Here is a 14,476-nt window from a genome sequence, read left to right on the forward strand (position 1 = left end):
AAATTGAATTGGAGGCATATTGAGCTAGACTTGAATCACATGAGAAGAAAAAAGAGATTAAAATACAAGAGAGAAAGAAAGACATATAGCACTTTTCACGATCTCACAACATCTCAAAATATTCATACCAGCCAATTAATTATATTCACAAGTACTTTCCTGTTCTATGTTTGTCCGAGCTAGCATTTCAGGGTGAACCAGACTATTCACAAAGTTACATTTCTATTTGACTCTGAGCTGAATATCAGATCCCCAAATCTCCTTATAAAGACCTCACACTTTCAGTCTGAAACCACTGACTATCTCAATTCCAACACTAATCCCTCTGCTTTTCCCTGTCTTTCAAAAAAGGCACATCATCATATTCTCAGGACTGCTCGGGAAAGCAATAGTTGATTACATGACTACCAATGACAACATCCCAAGGAAGAGCATTTGACTGTGATAAGACCATTCTTGGCATACAAATGCAAAAGGTTCTTATAAATATTTTCAAATCAACCTGTTCAGAAGATGCTTTGACATATCTTTAGAGCAGGTGGGACTTGAATCTGGGCCTTCTGGCTTTGCGAACAGATCACAATGCTTGCACAGTGTTATTTCATCATAACTTTATCAAGAAATCACATTACAATGCCATATTATGAGTTAAATGCAGCTCTGAAAATCCTTGAAGATTGTTCTGCTGCTATGTACAGCATCATCAGTAGCCAGTTAAATCTGTGATGGGTAATAATAGGAGAGAAAAATTACATCTTCCAGCCAGCATTCCAGTGATCTTAATTTTTACTTTTAACAGATTACCAGGCTCAGTAGATGAGATTTACAGTTACTCAGGATCAATACAAAAATGGCATTATATGCACACAGGATATACACTGTAATAGAAAATTTGTAATAAGTTCAGCTATATTGCAATAAAATCACTTTTGACACTGCCTGACAGTTTGCTTTTGATTCACTTTGTGGTTTTCTGTAACTCTGCATAACATATGCCAAGAGAGTTGGATTGATGTTGAGACAGATGTCTTGATGCTTATTAATGACATTAACTATTTATATGGTTACAATGTTAGACTTGAATATATAATCTGTGCTTACTGATTTGATCTTACATTACATAAACATAGGTGACCACCCATAGTCTGAATCCATCAGAGAGAGACTGAAGGACAAGAAACTGACTTTACAGTGCAACAGCACATGTCATTCAACTGTCTTAGTGGTACAGGTCTACCTGGTGTGTAATCTATGTTTTGTAATCTGTGCTTTGTAATGGTAAGCAGGCTTGGGGAGGTGAGTTACTCGCAGCACGACTGCTAGCCTCTGACTGCTCTTGTAGCCACAATATTAACATGGTTAGTTCAGTTCACTTCCTGGTCAATGGTAATCCCTAGGATGTTGATAGTGGGGGAGTCTGCAATGTAATGCCATAGAGTGTCAAGGGGGCGATGGGTAGATTCCCTCTTGTTGGCAAAGTTCATTGCTTGCCACTTGTCAACCCAAGTCTGGACCTTGCTGCATTTATACATGGGCTGCTTCAGTATCCGAGGAGTTCTTAATAGTACTGTACATTGTGTCATCATCAATAAACATCCCCAATTCTAAGCTTATGTTGGAGGGAAGGTTATTGATGAAGCAGCTGACAAGTGCTGGGCCACTACCCTGAGAAACTCTTGCAGAGATGTTCTGGAGCTGAGATTACTAGCTTCCAACAATGAGGAGGACCATTTTCCTTTTGTGCTAGGTGAGTTCAACCAGCACTTAGTTCTCTCGCACACACACGCGCACACACACACACACACACACACATTACTTACTCTAATTTTGTTGGAGCATGTTGATGTCAAATGTGGCTTTGATGTCAGCATCAGTCACTTGCAGCTCTTTTGTCTGAACCAATACTGTAATGAGGTCAGGATCTAAGCAGTTACAGCAGAATTTAAACTATGCATCGGTGGGCAGGCTATTGCTGAGCAAATGTGATTGACAGTTTCCTGATGTTCAACAGTATTCTGATGGGGCATTGATTGGCTGGATTGACCTGTTTTGATTTTCGTGAATAGCATATTTGCTACTCAGGTTGCTGGTGTTGTAGTACCACTTGGACTGATTAGCCATGGGAGCAGCGAGATCTGGAGCAAAGTCCTTCAGTACGATTGCCAGAATGTTGCTAGGGCCCATTGTTTTTGCAGTATTCAGCATCTTTTGTAGTTTCTTCATTTCATGTGGTGTGAATCAAATTGGCTGAAAACTGACATCTGTGATGTTGGGGACCTCCAAAGGAGTTAAGTCATTCACTCAGCGCTTCTCACTGAAAGTTGTCACAAATGCTTCAGCCTCATCTTTTGCACTTATGTGCTGGGCTCCCTTACCATTTAGGACGGGATATTTATGAAGGCCTCATCCTCCAGGGAGTTGTTTAATTTCCCACCACCATTGATGACTGGATGTAATAGGATTGCACAGCTTTGATCAAATCAGTTGGTTACGGAATTACTTATCCCTGTCTATCACTTGCTTCTTATGCTATTCGGCATACAGGTAGTACAGTGTTGTAGCTTCATCAGGTTGGCATTTACTTTTTCGGTAACCTTTTATGTTGCTTGTGGCATGTCCTTTTGTGATCTTCGTTGAACCAGTGTTGGTCCTTTGTCTTACTGGTAATGTTAGGGTGGAGGATACACCAGGCCATAAAGTTGCAGATTGTGTTGGAGTACATTTCTACTGCTGTGGATGGCCCAGAGTGGCCAGTCTTAAAGTTTGGATACCCTGTCTAGATCTGTTCAAATCTATCCCATTTAGCATGTGATAGTGCTATACAACATAATGAAGGGTTTACTCAATGTGAAGGAAGGGTTTCAGTTCCACAAAGACTATGTGATAGCCAATCCTACCAACACTGTCATGGACAATCTACGGCAGGCAGATCGACGAAAATGAGGTCAAATATATTTTTTGCCTTTTTTTGGTTCTTTCAACACCTGTCACAGACACCAACTCGCAGCTATGTCATTTAGGACTTGACCAGCTCGGTCAGTATGAATTCTGCCGCCCAGAGTGCATTTGGCATCTTTGTCATACTCAGTAACTCATCCAAGTGGTGTTCAACATGAGTGCTGATTCATCATCTGGGGAAGAAGGGCACTAGGTAATCAGCAGAAGGCTTCCTGCCCATGTCTAGCTGGATGTCAGGAGAGTTGAGGGCAACTCCATCCAGATTGTTTACCACAATGCCACCACATTACTAGGTCTGTCCTACCAGTGGGTGCTATCTTGGGATAGGGTTTGTCATGATACAATTTAGTGCATATGACAATATCAAGCTGTTGTTTAACTAGCCTCTGACGCAGGTCTCTTAATTTTGGCAGTAGCCATATGGTTCTAAGGACGACTTTGCAGGTTTGACAGGACTGTGTTTGCAGTTGATGTTCCTGGGTGTCTAGATCAACATAAGATGGCCTGATTGATTTTATTGCATTTTTGAGATTTTTTTTAGAGGTTTGATATAACTAAGTGTCTTGCTAACCCACTTCGGAGGACAGTTAGGAAACAACGACAGTGTTGTAGTTCTGGAGTTACATGCAGATCAAACCAGAATAGCAGATTTCCTACCCTAAAGGGCATTAGTGAACCAGATGGGTTTTTACAATAATTGACAATGGTTACATGTACGCGACTAGGCTAGCTGTTTATTGCAGTTATTCTTTGATTCAAATTTCACCATCTCACAGGACAAAATTTGAACCTATGCCCCTGAAACATTAGCCTCAGTCTGTGGATTAGTCCAATGGCATGGCCTCAGTATGGACCGCTAGCCACAAGCTGAATCCAGAGTTTCCCGATCTCAAGAGCCTTGAGGTGAAGGCAATCATGATCTGCAGTCAAAGCTCAGCATGGACTGGAGGCTAGGTGCCAGTGTGGATTGGGTTGGAAAGACTGTTATTCTGAACTTTTTATTTCTTTATTATCTAATTTATTCCTACAAATCTATAATGCTGGACCTTTTAATTTTTCTCTGATGAACTTGGACTGAAGAGTCAGTACCTAGGCACCTTGTACCTAAGATAGCACCGTAAGTGGCAACTTGTAAACTTTTCACTGTATTCATTTGAGTCCATATAAAAATAAAGCACACTCACTTTGTTTCTTTTTGTAACTTCTGGACTTACTTGTTGATTTACTGTTAGATTTGTATTCTCAATCCTTTCATTCCATGCAATGTTTTTCATTTCCTGCACCTTTCTCATTTGCCTTGCATCTATTCTTTGATTTGACATTTCTTCCCAAATTTGATCCCTTGTACCCACTATTTAAGTTATAATACTCTCTACTTCCCTAGTTTTATGGTTCACTAGAACACCTGCCCTGAAATTGTTCAGGTCCCTATGATGCAGAATCTGCTTTTCTCAGAACTGGGGTTAGTGCTGTTGATCTGGAACCTGTTTCTCCCATGCCAGTCTTTCAGCCATGCATTCACCTCACTAACCTGATTTGTCCCATGCCAATGTGCACATTTCTCAGCTAATAATTCAAAAATTTTTATCTTTGAAGTTACATTTCTTAATTTGGTGCTCCCTCCTCATACTAACTATATTCTTTGTCCTGCCCATGTTGTTGGTACACAGATGGACCGCAATGACTGGATCCTTGCACTCCTCAAAGCTCCTCTCCAGCCCTGACCAGACTCACCAAAGCCTGGTACCAGACAGGCAACACATCCATCTAGACTTACATTATTGCTGTAGAGAATGATGTCAATCCCAGTGACGCTACTGCCCCCAACATTTGTTTTTACTTCCTTCAATTGAAGGCTTTCTGTACTAAAGTAACATTCAATTGGATTGTCTACCTGCAGCCTCCACTCTCACTCAAATAAGCTGAAAGAACCTAAAGCTTGTTAGACAATTGAAAAAGGCTGAATCTCCTGATCTCTGCCTCAATCACAGTCAGAGTCTCTGAATACTAACCAAATGGACAAGTCTTATCCTAAGAAGTGCCTTTTGGTCCAAAGAATCAAGGAAACATTTACTGTTTCTCATGCATCACAATGTCTGTCGTTCAGGCTCCAGCTTAAAGTCCTAGCCAAAGCTGTTCAAACTTCATACTTATTGCAGATGTGTTTACCCTAGATCACATTGGCATCCAGGAGCTTTTACATGCTGCAACAGTGAAAGTCATCTATCCTTTATATGTTCCAAGAAATTACTTAATTATTTTACTTTTTATCATTTTTTTGTATTTGTCATTAACCTTACCATCAACAGCTATAATGTTTTGAACTTTACGAATAGAATAAACCTTCTAAACCTTCCTGACTAAATAGATATCAAGATATTATCTCAAGAGGGTTGGAATATAAAAGCAGAGATGTACTACTAAGACTTTATAAAGCTCTGGTTAGGCCCCATTTGGAGTACTGTGTCCAGTTTTGGTCCCCACACCTCAGGAAGGACATACTGGCACTGGAACGTGTCCAGTGGAGATTCACACGGATGATCCCTGGAATGACAGGTCTAGCATATGAGGAACGGCTGAGGATACTGGGATTGTATTCGTTGGAGTTTAGAAGATTAAGGGGAGACTTAATAGAGACGTACAAAATAATACATGGCTTGGAAAAGGTGGATGCTAGGAAATTGTTTCCGTTAGACGAGGAGACTAGGACCCGTGGACACAGCCTTAGAATTAGAGGGGGTCATTTCAGAACTGAAATGCGGAGACATTTCTTCAGCCAGAGAGTGGTGGGCCTGTGGAATTCATTGCCACGGAGTGCAGTGGAAGCCGGGACGCTAAATGTCTTCAAGGCCGAGATTGATAGATTCTTGTTGTCTAGAGGAATTAAGGGCTACGGGGAGAACGCTGGTAAGTGGAGCTGAAATGCGCATCAGCCATGATTGAATGGCGGAGTGGACTCGATGGGCCGAATAGCCTTACTTCCACTCCTATGTCTTATGGTTTTATGGTCTTATATTTTTCAATGTATAATTTCAGATACATCACACTGTAAATTTTTGCTACAAATTCTGTGCCCTACAATTGTGTCCTCCACAACCACCTGATGAAGGAGCTGCACTCCGAAAGCTAGTGCTTCCAATTGAACCTGTTGGAATATAACCTGGTGTTGTGTGATTTTTAACTAGATACTCTTCAAATAACTAGTGACTTTTCCTGTAGCAGGATAAGTACCAATTCCAGGAAGCTGGAAACATTAGGAAAGATAACAATAAAAACAGAGGAACACGTCTTTCCCTTCTAGTCCTTAGTCCCTGAATTGCCGAACTCAGCTCTCCATTTTAAGTCTCAATTTTTTTTTGCCTCATTCTGCTTCAAGCTGAACTGCATCATGCAAACATGGTTGGGTGATGACAGTGTAGGAAGAACTGTGTTAATCTGTGAGCCAAACATGAAAGCTGTTGCTGGGAATAAACTGTTGTACAATGGAATAGCACATAGATTCCTCATAATTATTTGAAACTCTTGGCAAGTCACTTTACATTTAATGATCATGGATTTTATAGTACAAACAGTGCCTTCTCCAACACCACTCTACTGAGGGTAAACAGGAGAAAATATAAGACATTGAACATCCCAATTCCTGCACATATCTTGGTAGAATGCACTAAGATAATGCAGACCACTACCGTTAACAATTTGTTGAGGTATACCAAACATACTGAATATGGGAGTCAATATGTCAACAACCATTGTTCTGTAGTATATTTACTTGGTCAAACAAATGGAATTTGAGTAGCAGTCAGTAATTGTGTCCTTGTGCTTGGAAAATATCAGTGGCAATCTTGCTCCATGGATTGGAAGGAACCTTGTGTGGAAGGAGAGGCTCACTTCATTGTTGTGGTTAATGGAGTTGACATTTCACAGAGCATGACCACTAAATCAATGCCCTCTTCAATATTGGACAATATATGGATTAACATGCCAGTCTCTTGGATGTTTTCTGAACTCATATGTATAGATCACATCTTCATGTGGAACGTGCAGAATAATAGCGCGTTTCTTCTCTTACCTTTGATAGTGCTCACAATTAAACATTAATCAGCCATGAGATTAAACTGGCCATATTTCACACGTGACAACTCATGGAATACAACAGCTTAATTTGTTGTGCACTGTCCCCAGCCTCATTGTAACAACACACACTCATTGCATGATAAAGCATTTTTCAGGGGCTTAAAAATATGCTGGTGACCCTTCTGCCATATGCATTTTTATTTTTATGGAGAAGATCTCAATAAAAAGATACTTTGGTCACAAGTTTCAAAAATATAAGGATTAAAAGTTAAAGAAACTGAGACACTTTTTAAAGTCATCTTTCTCTCACAAATTCTGTATAACGTCATTTTCATGAAATTGGGTTGAATAGGTTGATGAATAGATTGAACTCAAGAAATTGGTTTGGCTCATGGTTTAAATATGAAAAAACCCATACTTATCTGATAACTGGACCTCTTGCATATTTTAGTCCAATGTCCTTTTGGAGAACATAGATGCATGGTACAAAATGATGGACACTGTCCTGGTGGGTGAGACAAGTCATACCTCACACAAGATTTGGATGCTCCATACAACATATTGAAGGCTGCAACAGTTGTTCCAGAGTCAAGCACTTGCGGATGCTGCTAGTCTGTGTCACATTTCACCAGGGTAGCATACTGTAAAACAAGCCCTACTACACTCAAAGCCATCCCAAACATTAAGAATTTTATCAAAGTACATAAAGTTCTCAATTTACCTGTCTGACAGATTCAGCTTAATAGAAAACAGGGATCAGATTTGAATACTTAACAAGAACTACTATTTATCACAAATAAGTAGATTCTAACCACAGGTAAATAAATCTGAACTGTTGACATTACCACATGCTTACTCTCTTCCCACCCTATACATTTATACAGACAGATGCATGTTTGACACAGGCTGACAAAAAAAAATTAGTCTCATAGGTGGAGCGAGAAAATACTAGGGAAGTAGTTCAATAGTGCCAGTCCTCAGGATTCAATGGAGGCACTCCTTTGGGCTCCTAAGTCTTTCAGTTCTTTCAGAGAAGGCATAAAGCAATTAGTTTATAAATGATGAAGTCTGACTTATTGGTTAAAACTAGCAGATTAAAGCAACCAGCGGGAGAAAATAACCTTGGCTTCTTAGGCTTTGGGCACTTTACTGCAGAGAGATACACAAACTGCCCTTCCAGCAATCCGAAAGCTTCTGCCAGTATTATTCACATCCGTTAGTTGTTCGGCAACCTCAGAGTCAATCAGATCATTGTTATGTGGTGATGGCCTTTGGCATCCACAACTGGTCACTTATCCACAATATGAATCAGCAACCTGTTGCTATACAAATCTCACTGGACACAGCACAAACATCCTCCCCCAATGCTTGAACAAAGAAGCAGTGTAAAATCCACACACAACGACCTTCAGTAAGTTGGTGCTTCTAAAAGGACAGCAATTTCTCCCTCAGTCCTCTGCCTCAAAAGGTCTTTTCCCAGTTCAGTCTACAATCAAATATACAGAAAATAAAATGTGTTTTTTATAACTACTACAATTGCTTCAAACTTGCACCCTTCTTCTAGCAGAATATCAGTGACATATTTTGTGCACTTGTGATGGGCCAAATGGTCTACTTCTGCCAATGCAGGTGGAGGAATGTTGCTGATGTCTCCTGAACAAGACAGCATGCAGGTTTAATAGTGTGTGGTGTGGGATGGATAGGAGTGAGTAAGGGAACATGCTGCATGCAACAGTAAAAGTGATAGAGCTTGAGCAGTAGGGACAGAGTGAATGGGAGGTATCAGAAAGTGGACAGTAGCACTCACAAAGTGGGGGTCTCCTTACGACATTGTTGTGTGTTCCTCTACACTGTGGAGACTGTCCTTAGCCTGCTGATAACCTTAGCCTAATTCTGGGAGAGGATTTCCTTCCTCTGTACCAACATATTGACTAAGTCACTGTCCACAAAAGTGCTGCACCTATTTCTTCTTGACTGCCATGTCTGGGAAAGGGTGTCTTATCATATAAGGCAGTTTCAGAATGCCAGCACTCATCCAAGTGTGCAATGACCTTTTAACGATAGTATGGGGAGCAAGGATGCTGCTTCATTCCAGGATATCTATTGAGTGATGAGTTCTACCCATGGCTACTGGGAAAATCAGGCTAGCACCAGACAAAAGGGGCATTCTAGAAGGACCTGGTAGATAATTAATGAGGCAAGTTTGGGATCATAGAATGGGAAATCTCACTGGGTGTCAGGGAGAGAAACCCTCCTTGACAAAATTTCACATTTTGCCAAAATATTATTAGCTTCAGCCCCTCATGTCTCCAGGCTAGCTTCTCTGAGTAAAAAGAAGTGTACTGCCCTTTGAGGAGCCTTACACCCAAAGATTCTCATTTCTATACATCTATATTTAGATATTCACATGTTACTTAACATGTCATGAATAAAATAAATTAATATTTTATATAAATGTATGCAGCATTTAATGGTATGATTGGATTAAAAATTCAGTTGATTTGTGAAGTCTGCAGGCTCACTACTCTCCAGGTGAAGGCATTTATTTTCATCTCAATATTAAACGGCCTACCCTATAACCTTAAACTTTGATTCCTGGTTCTGGACTCCCTGGTCACTGAGAACATCCTTCCTGCACTTGTGTAGTCCTGCAAGAATGTTATAGATTTCTATAAGATTCCTCTCATGCTTCTAAACTCCAGTTCATATCACCCTAATTGATCCTGTCTCTCTTTATATGTCAGTATCAATATCCCAGGAATCAGTTAAACCATATCAAAGTGCTGTGACTTTTCATTATAGGCAGGGTGATGCAGCAGACCCTAACCCTATTTCATCTATGGGAAGCTGGAGAAGTGATTGCTGGGCATCTTGCTGAGATGTTTGTATCATCGATAGTCACAGGTGTGGTGCCTGAGACTGGAGGTTGGCAAACATGGTGCCACTGTTTAAGAAGGGCGGTAAAGAGAAGTCAGGGAACTATAGACCGGTGAGCCTGACCTCAGTGGTGGGCAAGTTGTTGGAGGGAATCCTGAAAGACAGGATGTACATGTATTTGGAAAGGCAAGGACTGATTAGGAATAGTCAACATGGCTTTGTGCATGGGAAATCATGTCTCACCAACTTGATTGAGCTTTTTGAAAAAGTAACAAAGAAGATTGATGAGGGCAGAGGATGTGATCTATATGGACTTCAGTAAGGCGCTCGACAAGGTTCCCCATGGGAGACTGATTAGCAAGGTTAGATCTCATGGAATACAGGGAGAACTAGCCATTTGGATACAGAACTGGCTCAAAGGTAGAAGACAGAGGGTGGTGGTGGTGGAGAGTTGTTTTTCAGACTGGAGGCCTGTGACCATTGGAGTGCCACAAGGATCGGTGCTGGGTCCTCTATTTTTCGTCATTTACAAAAATGATTTGGATGCGAGCATAAGAGGTACAGTTAGTAAGTTTGCAAAATTGGAGGTGTAGTGGACAGTGAAGAGGATTACCTCAGATTACAACAGGATCTTGACCAGATGGGCCAATGGGCTGAGAAGTGGCAGATGGAGTTTAATTCAGATAAATGCGAGGTGCTGCATTTTGGGAAAGCAAATCTTAGTAGGACTTATATACTTCATGGTAAGGACCTGGGGAATGTTGCTGAACAAAGAGACCTTGGAGTTCAGGTTAATAGCTCCTTGAAAGTGGAGTCGCAGGGAGATAAGACAGTGAAGAAGGTTTGCTTTCTTTTATTGGTCAGAGTATTGAGAACAGGAGTTGGGAGGTCACGTTACGGCTGTACAGGACGTTGGTTCGGCCACTGTTGGAATATTGCGTGCAATTCTGGTCTCCTTCTTATCGGAAAGATGTTGTAAAACTTGAAAGGGTTCAGAAAAGATTTACAAGAATGCTGTCAGGGTTGGAGGATTTGAGCTATAGGGAGAGGCTGAACAGGCTGGGGCTGTTTTCCCTGGAGTGTCGGAGGCTGATGGGTGACCTTATAGATGATTACAAAATTATGAGGGGCATGGATAGGATAAATAGACAAAGTCTTTTCCCTAGGGTCGGGGAGTTCAGAACTAGAAGGCATAGGTTTAGGGTGAGAGGGGAAAGATATAAAAGAGACCGAAGGGGCAACTTTTTCATGCAGAGGGTGGTACGTGTATGGAATGAGCTGCCAGAGGATGTGGTGGAGGCTGGTACAATTGCAACATATAAGAGGCATTTGGACGGGTATATGGATAGGAAGGGTTTGGATGGATATGGGCCGAATGCTGGCAGGTGGGACTAGATTGGATTGGGATATCTTGTCCATATGGACGGGTTGGACCGAAGGGTCTGTTTCCATGCTGTACATCTCTATGACTCTATGGAGGCACTATCTTTTGAAGCTCTGCTTCTTCGTAAGATGGTTGTGGAACAGAATCATACGATACAGAATCTATTGCAACAGGATTGCAGTGTCATGAAATGTAATATTAAACACATTTAGCTTGAGTCTTTCATCTTTTAGAGTGATCATGTTAATTTTGGTTCCTTCATATGTAAATCCCAAAACTTTTTAAAAGTTACATTCTTATGATAGCTTTTAACAATAGGTGTCATCACACCTTCAATGCATTATCTGAACTGAGAAGTTAAAGTTTGTCTGTGTCCCAATGTTAGGTCAGACTGATTCTATTTCTGAAGTGGGATATATAGAATTTTACATGGATTTATGCAGTTTTAAGCAAAATAAAATGTAATTCTGCAAGTACAAATTCACCCCACAAACATATGTGTGTGTGTATATATATATATATATATATATATATATACAGGGGCACCTATTGTTAAAAGCTATCTTGGGAATGTAACTTTAACAAAGTTCTGGGATTTACATATGAAGGAACCAAAACTAACACGATCACTCTAAGAGATAAAAGACTCAAGCTAAGTTTGTTTAATATTACATTCCATGACACTGCAATCCTGTTGCTATAAATTCTGCGTCGTATGATTATGCTCCACAACCACTTGATGAAGAAGCAGCACTTCAAAAGTTAGTGTCTCCAAATAAGTCTGTTGGACTACAACCTGGTGTTGTGTGATTCTTTAACTTATACAATTAGTGGCATTCAATCAACATTTCGTGGTAGATTGGTGACAGCAGTGGAATCTTTCTAGCAAGTGCAATAATTGTGGTTGTAGAACATGCTGTGGATCCCCTCCAAATGATGGGTTGACAAACTGTTGCAACTCTTATTTTAGTCTTTTTTTCTTATGTCTTCAGAGGACGTCTCCACTTTGAAATGCCCTCACAATCTCCTGATGGGGCTGCTGACAGCACATACTCTTAAACACTCCCTTCTCACCTGCAGTTCCTTACCTCTCAGCCCTATTTCAACAAGGTTCCACGAAACAGCCGTTAGTTAACTGGCCTTCTTCAGGATGAGCACATGGACAATTTTAGATACTGTAGCCGTGATCATAAGTCCCAAGGGCTGCCTTATCTGCCTATTGTGAGTGTTAAGGACAACATCTCAGGGCTGGAGAGGAACTTAGAGTAAGAGGAGAGAATTTCAATTTATATCGGCATTGATACTCATGACATTCATAGGTCTGAAAAGGATGTTTTGCTGAAAGATTTTGGATAGTTTGGTGCTAAACTAAAAAGCAGAACCTCCAAAAGAATAATCTTGGGATTATGACCAGAGCCATGGGCAAATTGGCATATGGCAAATAAAATTAAGAGGCTAAACATGTGGTTCAAAGATTGATATGGGAAAATGGATTTTAATTTATGGGGTTCTGGAACCAGGACTGGGGTGCAAGTGAGCTGATTCAGTGGGACCAGTGTCTGAGTGAGTCAAATAACTAGGGTTATAGAGATGATTATATACTAATTAGAAGGGGAGGCAGGGTTATGTAAGCTTACACAGCAAAAGCATATGGCACAAAATAACTATCACTAGGGGAAAAATGTACTAGCAAAACTAAGAAGTGAATGGAATAAGCCCTCTGGACCTGATGGGTTGCATCATAGGATTTAAAGGAAATTGTCCTCTACAGAGATAGTGAATGCTCTGGCAGTGATCTTCTGAGAATCCTTGTATTTAAGAAAAGTCTCAGAAGATTGGAGATTGACAATGTCATATATTTAGTCAAAAAGGAAGGGAACAAGGAATAGGAACACTGGCACCTCCAAATCATGAATACTGAATAGATGACCTGACACACCACTCTAAAACAACCCACCTCAACCTGGCTTTAAATTTAACTTACAGTGATTGATAAGATTCAACCTATGTAGGCTGACATTTCAGTATAGTATTACATGGTTAGAAATACTGCTCTTTGGATGAAATATCGAAGTGAGGTGCTGTTTGAATGTTTCTGGTGGATATTAAAGATGCCGTATTACTTCTTGAAGAGTTTTGCTGGTTAACATTTCTGCTTCAATCATACCATCAAAACAGACTCATCAGTGTTTGTGCAGACTTGCAATGTATAAGATTGCTATTAAGTATTAAAAACACTAGGATGCTTCTAAAAGACAAAATAATTGGTAGACTTAATTTTTAGGAAGTTACGAATCCAATGATGTTTACTAAATTGCCAGACTCTGAACATCCCAGACGTAAGTAATTTTTAAACAAAGTTAGAGCTGTTTTAAGCAACATTCTTGTCGCTATTACTCTAGCCGCAGATACTGCACAAGGCTCTATTTACAACAGCGTAAGGGAATAGAACCAACACGTGGAAAAATAGTTTAGCATAATTCAAAAGGTCAGTTTGTCCGCACATGTAAATAGGACAGCTGTTTCCACAAGGAAGACACATTTATTCTACAGCCCACGTAAACAACATGCAGTGTTAAGAAATGGATCAACTCGCAAATGTGAAATGAATTATATGCCCGACCCAATTCAAGTTCAATGGTAATAACGTAATGTTTTAGTAGTTTTTTTTAAAAAAAACATATATATATCATAAATATAAATATTCTAATAACCCACGTTGTCCTATGTTTAAGTCCCCAGCACATGGCCACATGTATCGTATGGGAAAAGACGGCCGAAAAATCACGTGTTAAATCCTTAACAATAACTTCGAGTAGGGGTCTTGGGGACCGAACAGGAATGGTACTGGAGTCCTCCCCAGTAGTAAATTCAAAATGTGTGCTGCCACTGCTGCCTTTAATCTGAGAACAGTCTGAATAACATCAAACCTTTACGCTGACGTTACACTGTCACCTATCACTCGTGGAGCTGCAAATGAAACGGGAATAATCCGAATGAATCAAAGAGTGATACTTACAGCTCAGGCGTTTTTCTTTTGCAGTTGCTCAGACTGACGGGTCTCAACTTTTACCACATCTTTTCGCGGAGACGGCTCTTGCCCTGCCCAGCCTGGCCTGTGCCAGCTGTCACCTTCCATTCACCAACTGCGTCGTTTGTAAACAAGGCGCCACGTGCTTCCCT

General features: G+C 40.5%; 1 protein-coding gene across 3 annotated transcripts in view; it reads right to left on the bottom strand.

Moving 5' to 3' along the window:
* LOC140463494 (uncharacterized) overlaps positions 1–14,425 on the bottom strand; it is a 247,028-nt gene extending 232,603 nt beyond the window's left edge. For all 3 annotated transcript variants that reach the window (XM_072557518.1, XM_072557516.1, XM_072557517.1), the window contains exon 1: positions 14,313–14,425. The gene's annotated coding sequence lies outside the window, so the exon portion shown is untranslated. The remainder of the gene's footprint in view (positions 1–14,312) is intronic.
* Between the last annotated feature and the right edge of the window lie 51 nt (positions 14,426–14,476).

Source organism: Chiloscyllium punctatum, chromosome 38, assembly GCF_047496795.1.
Source record: "Chiloscyllium punctatum isolate Juve2018m chromosome 38, sChiPun1.3, whole genome shotgun sequence".
NCBI classification, from domain to species: domain Eukaryota; kingdom Metazoa; phylum Chordata; class Chondrichthyes; order Orectolobiformes; family Hemiscylliidae; genus Chiloscyllium; species Chiloscyllium punctatum.